We start from the raw sequence: 9,458 nt of genomic DNA on the forward strand, positions 1-9,458 counted from the left end.
AGTGGGAAGAAACCGAATTGCGTGTTTAATCAAGTCCACACAATGACTTCGTAATTGTTTTACCTGTGCTATTGCAAATAATCTCTGCTTCTGCTCTTGCTAAAAGTATGCTGAATGCTCATTTTCACAGCTAGCTCGTACTGTGTTTTTCCTACAGTTTTACTTCTTTACCCTGAATAATAGATTTGTGCTTTGAGCTCAGTACCATGAACAAAACCTTGGTACGGATTAACATGACCAGCAGATGATGTGAACAGAAAATCCAGCTAGACTCATTCAGCATAAACAAATATTTTGAGGTGCATTGCTCAGACAGTGATTAGTTTGCCATCTGTAAGTAGAGCTACAGAGGAAATGAAAAAGATGGAGTATGCTGAAAACTGCAGTGGGAAAGAAACTACATCAGGGTACTGATTCATAATGCAGCCGGGAAACGGTGGGGTTTAGACTAGGATCTGCTGGGTTTTAAGATTCTTGCCTCTTTGAGAGTCAGCCCATCTGTGAGATGCTTTTCATGTTGTCAAGTCAGCAGTGGAGTGGAAACTTTTTTTTTTTTTTTTTTTTTTTTTCAAATAGGCAGGAGGAGGGGGAAAACCCTGCATAAAAAAGAAGCTCCCATGAGAGGAAAATATTGCATGTACCTTTTCAAAATCCTTCAGGATGCAGCTGCAGATATTGAAGACAAATGGTTGCTTGAAAATGCCAATAAAGAGAGTAATGGAAACAAGCTATGCCTAAAATTCACCTCAGCCTTAGATTCTGAGAGCAACAAAGATAACAGCATAATTTAGGGCATTGAGTGCACCCTCAGTAAGTTCACAGATGACACCAAGTTAGGTGCGTGTGTCGATCTGCTCGAGGGTAGGAAGGCTCTGCAGGAGGATCTGGATAGGCTGCACCGATGGGCTGAGGTCAACTGCATGAAGTTCAACAAGGCCAAGTGCCGGGTCCTGCACCTGGGGCGCAATAACCCCAAGCAGAGCTACAGGCTGGGAGAGGAATGGTTGGAGAGCTGCCAGGCAGAGAAGGACCTGGGAGTGATGGTGGATAGTTGGCTGAATATGAGCCAGCAGTGTGCTCAGGTGGCCAAGAAGGCCAATGGCATCTGGGCTTGTATAAGAAGCAGTATGACCAGCAGGGCTAGGGAGGTGATCGTCCCCCTGTACTCGGCTCTGGTGAGGCCGCACCTCGAGTACTGTGTTCAGTTTTGGGCCCCTCGCTACAAGGACATCGAGGTGCTTGAGCGGGTGCAGAGAAGGGCGACGAAGCTGGTGAGGGGCCTGGAGAACAAGTCCTACGAGGAGCGGCTGAGGGAGCTGGGCTTGTTCAGCCTGGAGAAGAGGAGGCTCAGGGGCGACCTTATCGCTCTCTACAGATACCTTAAAGGAGGCTGCAGCGAGGTGGGGGTTGTCCTGTTCTCCCACGTGCCTGGTGACAGGACGAGGGGAAATGGGCTAAAGTTGCGCCAGGGGAGGTTCAGGTTGGATGTTAGGAAGAACTTCTTTACCGAAAGGGTTGTGAGGCATTGGAACAGGCTGCCCAGGGAAGTGGTGGAGTCACCATCCCTGGAGGTCTTCAAAAGACTTTTAGATGTAGAGCTTAGCGATACAGTTTAGTGGTGGACTTGTTAGTGTTAGGTCAGAGGTTGGACTCCATGATCTTGAGGTCTCTTCCAACCTAGAGATTCTGTGATTCTGTGATTCTGTGATAATGGAGCCTGTTGATGCACTAGGAGGCTGAAATATACAACAGCTAGAAAGGTAAAGAGTTATTTAGAATCTGAAAGTAATGTGTACAAAAGTCTGAGGTGGCAGATCATTGCTGAGATCATCAACACACAAACAGGAGGTGCTGAATAATGGAAGTACACTATGGCCTCCCGGCCTTCTCTTGCAGGCAGTATGAGGAGCGTCTCCAGTGCCCTCTCCCAAATGAGATATCTCAGCAAACTGTATTAGGTGGAAGATAGTCACAACATTTTCAGAAATACAATTCTTTTTGCCAAGGAACATCAAATAGGGGCCAAACCTTTCTTGTCAGTGATGGAACTTTAGCCAGGAAAATTCCGTAGCGTTAGCGCAGGGTTTTAACTGTAAAAGCAACCACTTATAGAAAACATCCCAGTAATTTGGGCACTCAACAGTATTGCAAGAAAACTGGTTCTAAATTGCTATTTTAGATGATGCTGTGAGCTTCAATCTGATGGTATGGAAGGTGCCTGCTGATGGTAAGAGCTTTTTGATGGCATGGAGATTTCTCCTAAGGCCTAAGAAATGAAGAAAAAATCTGAGAGAAATTAGTCTAAACTCTTCTGAAACAGAATAGAATATGAGTATCACTTCACATCTATGCATCTGATATGTGGCAGGGCAGGAAAGTGTCCAGTTGTCCCACTTCCTCTGCTTTTGAAGGATCCTTGGGACACAAATTCCCTGCAAAGGAATAGAAAGAATATATTCTGAGCTAGCAGTTCTAGAGAGGGGACTGAGAAGATTGAAGGATGGGACACAACAGATAGGAAAACAGAAAGGCCGGTTCATTTCTGTCAAATTCATCACAGGTTTCTTGGATGCTAATGGGGGCACTATCTGAGTCTGGGTAGGCCTGTTCTACATACAACAAATACAGGTGGTCACTGAGCTCTGCTGAGAGCAAGGCTGTAAGTGTACGGGGCACACACCACTGGAGCAGTGGCACTTACAGGCTGCAAACACAGCTAGCAGCCTGTATTAAGTAGGTTAGATCCGTTATCCAAGGAGACCATAGATATATCATGGGAGTCTGTGACCTCCCGGAGAGACATCAACTACTGACCTCGCAAGGATGGCTTAGAAATGATCCTCTAGCCCTTCACGGCCTCTCCTCTCATGTGTTATTGAGAATCTACCTCACACCTGCCCTTGAAACCTCAGCCTGCTCCTTTTGAACTTTCCCTGGTCGCTCACTTAGACTTTCTAACTACACATCTGCAAAACTCCCCAGAGGCACAGCACCGTCCCTCCTCAGGGAACCACCCGTGCCAGGGAGTCTGCAACACACTGGGCAGTGCTGCGGCAGCAGCAGGTCTGTGCTGTGCCACTGCTACTGGCGGCCGCTGGTACTCGGGGCTTCCCCTGCCGTCTGTCACCTCTCAGATGCTAAGGCTGTTGCAGCAGGAGCAGCCTCTGTCCCACACGCACATCCATTTTACAGCGGGGCCTCTGGTTGGAGGCAGCACTCCATTACCTCTAAACAGAAAAATACCACTACCAAGAGAACAAAGGCTTTCAGCTGAGATTAACATTTTATTGCATAGGCGGTAGGTATCAAAGGGCTTTATGGCTCTTCTGGAGGCACTTCAGTCCAGTTGGATTAAAATCAGCACAGCTGTTCCCCAACTGGTTATGAGAATGCTTCCAGCAAGCGCCACATCCTGCTGTCACTGTCCCTCTTCTGGAGGATGCGCCATCCGCTCTGCTTGCTCTTCCTCCTCCTCCCCCTCCTCCTCCTTGCCCCGGGTTTGGTTCAAGCCTAGCAGCCTTCATCCCAGCGTCTTCATCCCAGCGTCCTCCCCATACTTCCCAGCAACAACCTTCAGCACGAAACTGATGAGCAGGGAGCAGGACGTGGGGTTACCAGTGAACAGAATGAAATTGCCCAAAGAAAGCGACGCCATGAGGATGGGAGATGTCAGCCTCCTCTTGCACTCCTCTCCCCTGGACATTGGGCTTGTAGCCAGCGACTCCTCACTTGCCTCAGGGCTGCTCAGCAGAGGCAGCAGGGCAGGCACTGCTTCGTGTGGGCTGCTCTGGAGGTGGGGTGGTGAGGACTGAACAGCCACCACCGACGAACAATTGATTCTGCCTCTGCAGAAAACTTTAGTAGCAATGCAGCAAAGAAGAGGGGCTGAAGACTCAGGCCTCTGACCGCACCTGGAAGCGGGCAGTAGAGCGTGTACATTTAAAAGGGAATACACGAGAGGCCCTGTGCCAAAGAGGCCAGGACAGCAGGGCTGGAGCAGCTCCTCTTCTGCTACAGAGCTGCAGACGGAGGATGCCAGTGGGAAGCAGTGACAGAAGGAGGGTTCGGAGTTTGTCTAAGCTTCTTTGATTGCTCTGCGATGCGCTGCATCAAGTGAGATTCTTGCTGTGCTCTAGCCTGGATTTCACTCCATCTCTAGGATGCAGATGCCATCTGCAGGAGCCACTCGATCCAGCCTCCTGGAGGCCACAATAGCCATGAAGGGAAGCTTTAATTCTAGCAGCTGAAGAGGCGTTAGAGAGGAGACTGCCTGCATCCCGAGAAGGAAGCACAACCTTGTTTGTGGCGTGAGCTGCAATGGCAGATGGCAGCAAAACTGACCTCAGCCAGGGCCTGGGAGTGAGACCGCTTGGCTCAGGCACGCTCTTGTTTTAGGTCATAGATTGTAGATTGCAGGTCTCTCCTGGAAAAGCTTTGGGTTTCCTGCCTCCAGCAAACATGTTTGATAGCATTTAGACAGGAAGACTGTAGTCCCCCAGCTGACTTCCACCCCTGAATACCTCTTGGGTTCTCCTAAATGCACAGGTCTCTGGGACTCTTACCTAAACATGACTCGAGGACCATTTTCTAACATGGATGATATGGTGTTCTTATCTCAAACTAATACTCGGTCTCTGCTAAAGATGGGTATGGTTTTGATTGGTCGCTAGCTTTATGAATTGGATTTTATCTTGCTAAAAGCCTCATTCACTTGCTCTGAATGAGCCAGGTCCCACTAATCAGAAGACAAAATGCAGATAGTGGCTTGTCCTGCTGTGGAGGTTTTGGTGAATGACTGAGGATTGTCAGGTGGGCATAAACTGTCTTCATATTAGAAGTGTTTAATAACAATCAGTAGTTAAAAAGATCTTTAATTCTGTCCATACTCCCCTTGTGCACTAGGGAATTGCAGTGCCTGGTGCTGCAGGGCACAACTTTGCAACCATTCCTGCCAACTGTCTCACTAAATAAACCAATTTTCTCTGTTGTGGGTGTATGAAATGTCTTTCCTGCTGGTGTCCCTCTCTGAAGGCATGGAGCTGTGGCTCTCTGTGGCCCAGATGTGCCCAGCAGCAGTGCCCACTTTTTTCCCTCCAGCTGTGAGAATGCACATGGTGGTACTTGTGAAACTAAGAGCCCTCCTGCAGTGAGTGAGGAAAGCAAGCGATTTGGCTCTCCAGCATACAAGGGAGCAGATGGCAGGTGAGCCCTACCTTCCTGGGGGGGGGGAAATACTTGTGCCCCAAGGTTTTGGGGTGAAAGCTCTGCCAGCAATGTCCAGGCTTGTGAAGCTCCTGAGGTAAGAAAGCCGAACTGTGCCTCCCCCCACAGTTTCCAGCAGCATTTAGGAGAAGGCAACAGATGCCATCCATTTAAAACAAGCATGTCAGTAATAACCACAGCCTGAACCAAAACAGATGTCATCTCTATGGCTGTTAAGCCTGATATTTCACAGACTGCCACAAGCACTGGACAGTGTAGCTTGAGGTTCCCCAGTTGCTTGTACTTCCTGAAATGAAGACCTTGTGCTCACAACTCAGAATCCAGTTAATCTGCCAGCAGCACAGAATATCCCTTCTTCTTCCTGACATCTCTGGGAAAAGACTTTGCATGTTTAGACTCTAATGAGCAACTAGAAAAAGAGATTTTCAAACTCCCAACAATACAGCAGGACCAACAGTACTGTAACCTGAAAATAGATGTCTGCTGATGGAATAATAAAAGTTCATCATCTTATTCTTTTATTACATGATTTATTTGGAAGTAAGCATGTTTACCTTGCTGAATTTCCCCTTTGGTGCTAATAAGCTCTTCACAGCAAGGCTATTTTCCCAGACACCATTTAGACCATGAAATATACTGAGCCCCAGAATTAAGTTTTGAAAAGCAGCTTCCAGAATACTTAAACCACTCTTATACTCAGCCTGAACTTGAGAACAATTCATGTGCTATCTGCAGATATTTATAAGACAGCATTATCATCTGATTTACTGAGAGTCTGCTGAATGTTTGGGAGGGACTTTTAGAGGGGTTTTAGCATTGTGTACATCTGTGTAAATGGCAGCTCCTGCAAGAGATTAAAACAAACTTTTTGACTTCCTGAGTGCCATGATTTCAGAGGAGAATTTACTGAGGCAAATGGAATTGCTATCAGTGAATCAAGTGATAAACACCAGTCTGAGATAATTAATATCCCAGGGGATGAGAAATCAAAGGAGTGTTATTTCTCAGTGGAGCCTAAACATGGGTGAGGAACTCGATTTTCAGTGTCCTTTGTGAAGCTGGCTCATGCAACACAGATTCGTTGCCACACAGTTAGTGTTAGCAGTAAATGCTTTTTCCTCTGGAATTTATTTATTTACTCGTTTTAATACTGGGGATTTTGTGTAGGGATTATTAAACAAAATGCAATTGAAAGTAAAGCTTAAATTCATATTCTTGAAAACTACATGGCAGCACTGAAGATACTGCAATACAAACAAATTACAAAAGCTAAGATGTATCTCAAATCATGTGGTATCAAAACAAAATATTCGGTCGGGTTCTTGCTGAAACATTCAACCTGCCTACGTGTCAGGAAGCTACATTCTTTGTTCGTTTACAGCTAACCTAATTCCTGCAACTTTGCTGGAATTTTATATATATATATATACGGCATGTTCCCATGCCGTATATATATATATATATAATTATAATTATAATTATTTTTTTTTCTTACAGGCTGTCCAATAAAAATTGTATAAACCTTTTCTTTATTTTTTTGTTACTAAAAATATGCTAATGTCAAAAGAGCTTTATGATCCTATTAATTAGCTGCCCCAAGCTACAACTTCAACACAGTCTGTGCATAGATTACTCTATGTTCTACCCATCTCTGTAGATTTACTTGTGCATTTTAGATTCCTGATTGATTGGTCTGACCTCAATTTCCTACACAAGTTTCTCAGGTTTTCATTTTTAAACTCCTACATTCTTGCATATAGAAAATAAACGTCAGTTGTTCTGGTTTTCAATCTACTACAGCTAGATATGGAAATTAAACATTATGCTCTTCCCCTAAATATCCCTTACTGCTTTAGACGGGAGAACTGTGTAAGGTTCACTGCATTCAAGCACTAAATACAGCAGTCACATGAAGCCTGTATGTAGCCAGGATTAAAAGAGATTTGATTCAGAGGCCTCTACTTCAAACTGCTGGACTGATCTGCTTCTCGAGTGGAACGTATGGGAATGGTGTGGCTGCTGCATGGCTGCTCCTACTATTGCCTTTCATCTAGCTTTATAGAAAGGGGAGAAAGGCACAAGCAGAAAAGTGTCTTGCATTACACTGGGTTTTCTCTTTCTTAGCATGATCTCTCTTCTTTATTATACTACTCTGGGACACAGAACTGAAAGCATTATTTAGCTCAGCTTTTCCTGCAACAAAACTACTTTATCCATTTGAAGGTTGAAATACGATGAAGGAGAGCGCTGACATTCTCTGTGTGCACTGGCTGCCTTTTGCAAAAGTAGCACAAAGTGCTTCCTTCTATTTGGATTCTCTTCTTCACTAAGACATTTACATTTAGCCTGCTTCTGTCAGATCCAATTAACTCTAAACCAGCAGTATCTATCCCCATTTTTCTTCTGGGCAAGTCCTTCCTTGAATTTGACTTATTTGGGATGTTAGACTCCAGCTGGGAAATGGAGAAAACATTTTGGAAACTGCAAAAACACCTTTCTTTTTAGACGGTCACATAACACCTTAAAGGACACCCTAATTCTCAAAGAATCACACAGAATGCAGAACAGTGGGGTAACCCAACTGCTACTAAGCAAAGAGAAAGAAAAAAATTCAGTACAAATTAAGACCATGACCAAGTGGCAAAACATTGTGTTAAATCAAAATATATATGGGATTTGCTGTCCAAAAATCCATCTGATTTAATGGATTTGATATTCCTTTCATCTGAGAACGGAACTTAAAAACTAAGCATTTGATAATAAAGGATTTAGCACATGAACAAGAAATAGAGCAAAGTCAGACTTCAGTCAACAGTGGAAGAAAAACAGAAGTCATTTTGCCACTGGCACCCTGTAGACTCAGCCCTGTGAGACTAGAGGTTTCCCTCAGAAAGGAAAACAAGTGGGTCAGCGATGGCGCAGAGCATCCCTGGAGATGCATCTTATCTGAATTTGTCAAGAGACAAAGCTGCCATCATTTGTCTGCCAACGCTTCATCTGCCCCTCGTGTCCCTCCCAGCACTGCCCCCCGAGGCTCCTGCCCACGTCCCCATTCCCACGAGCCAGTGCGTGGCCAGCACGTGTCACAGCCGCCTGCGCCGGGGAGCAGAGGGTGGCCAGCTGCTGTGTGCCAAGGAACAAGGCTGCAGCCCTCCCTGTTTGAGCTTTTAATGAAAAATGACTGCACTGATCCTACAAGGGCAAAAGCTGTAAACAAGATGCCGCACATAAACAATCTGTCTGAAGAACCAGACAGCTTTTGGCATCATGAACTCGCTTTATGTAGCGGAATTGGCGGAGCTCCCCTGGGCAGACGTCTCAGCCAGATCCTCCGCCGTCTTCCCTCCTGCTGATCAGAGCCTGCCCCCTCCCTCAGCAATAATGCAGACAGCACTGCGACCCGGGACAGACAAAAGGATGCCAGAATCATGGTTGCTCAGGTGACTTTGAATAAAACTTTTGCAATCAGTGCCTCAAGCCATTCTGTTACAGCTCAGGATGTCAGTGTCAGCTGAGGTAAAAAGGGATGCAGACAAAAGGTAGTTTGCAATCAGTCAGCGGCCAAGTCACAGACTCTCCTCGGCAGCCTTCCTGGGGGCCTGAGCCCGGTGACAGCCTGCGGGGGGGCTTCGTGCCCCCAGCACTGCCTGGGCCTCGCGGCCGGGAGAAACCAGCACTGCGCCATGGGGCCCACTGTGCTGCCACCTCAGGCACCAGCACCGTTGCGCTGAAGGTCAAGACAAAAATATTCCAGCCCCCAGCTATGGAGGAAGATTGTAATCTGAATGCAAGGAAAGAAGAAATCACGGGGTATGGCAGGAAGAAAACCTCCGCAGCAAGGCTAACATCAGCGGGCGGTGCGGCTGCACCTTGCGCCTGCCTTCCCAGGCGGGCTGCGGGAGCACCTGCGCTTTGTGAGGCGGGTCGATGGGCTGGCACCCACCAGGAGGGTTTGTCACGTCCCTGTTCATTAAAGAACGGGGATGAAAACAACGAGACAGCGGCTGTCTGAAAATGACTTGCCAGAGCTGCCACTGTACATCAATTTCATCCCTGGAGCTCTTCAAAAGACGTTTAGATGTAGAGCTTAGGGATATGGTTTAGTGGGGACTGCTAGCGTTAGGTCAGAGGTTGGACTCGATGATCTTGAGGTCTCTTCCAACCTAGAAATTCTGTGATTCTGTGATTCTGTGATCAGTCGTTCTGGCTTGATTTCACGAGTACTGGTCAAATGC

This window comes from Netta rufina (assembly GCF_964035555.1).
Source record: "Netta rufina genome assembly, chromosome: 11".
Lineage (NCBI taxonomy): Eukaryota > Metazoa > Chordata > Aves > Anseriformes > Anatidae > Netta > Netta rufina.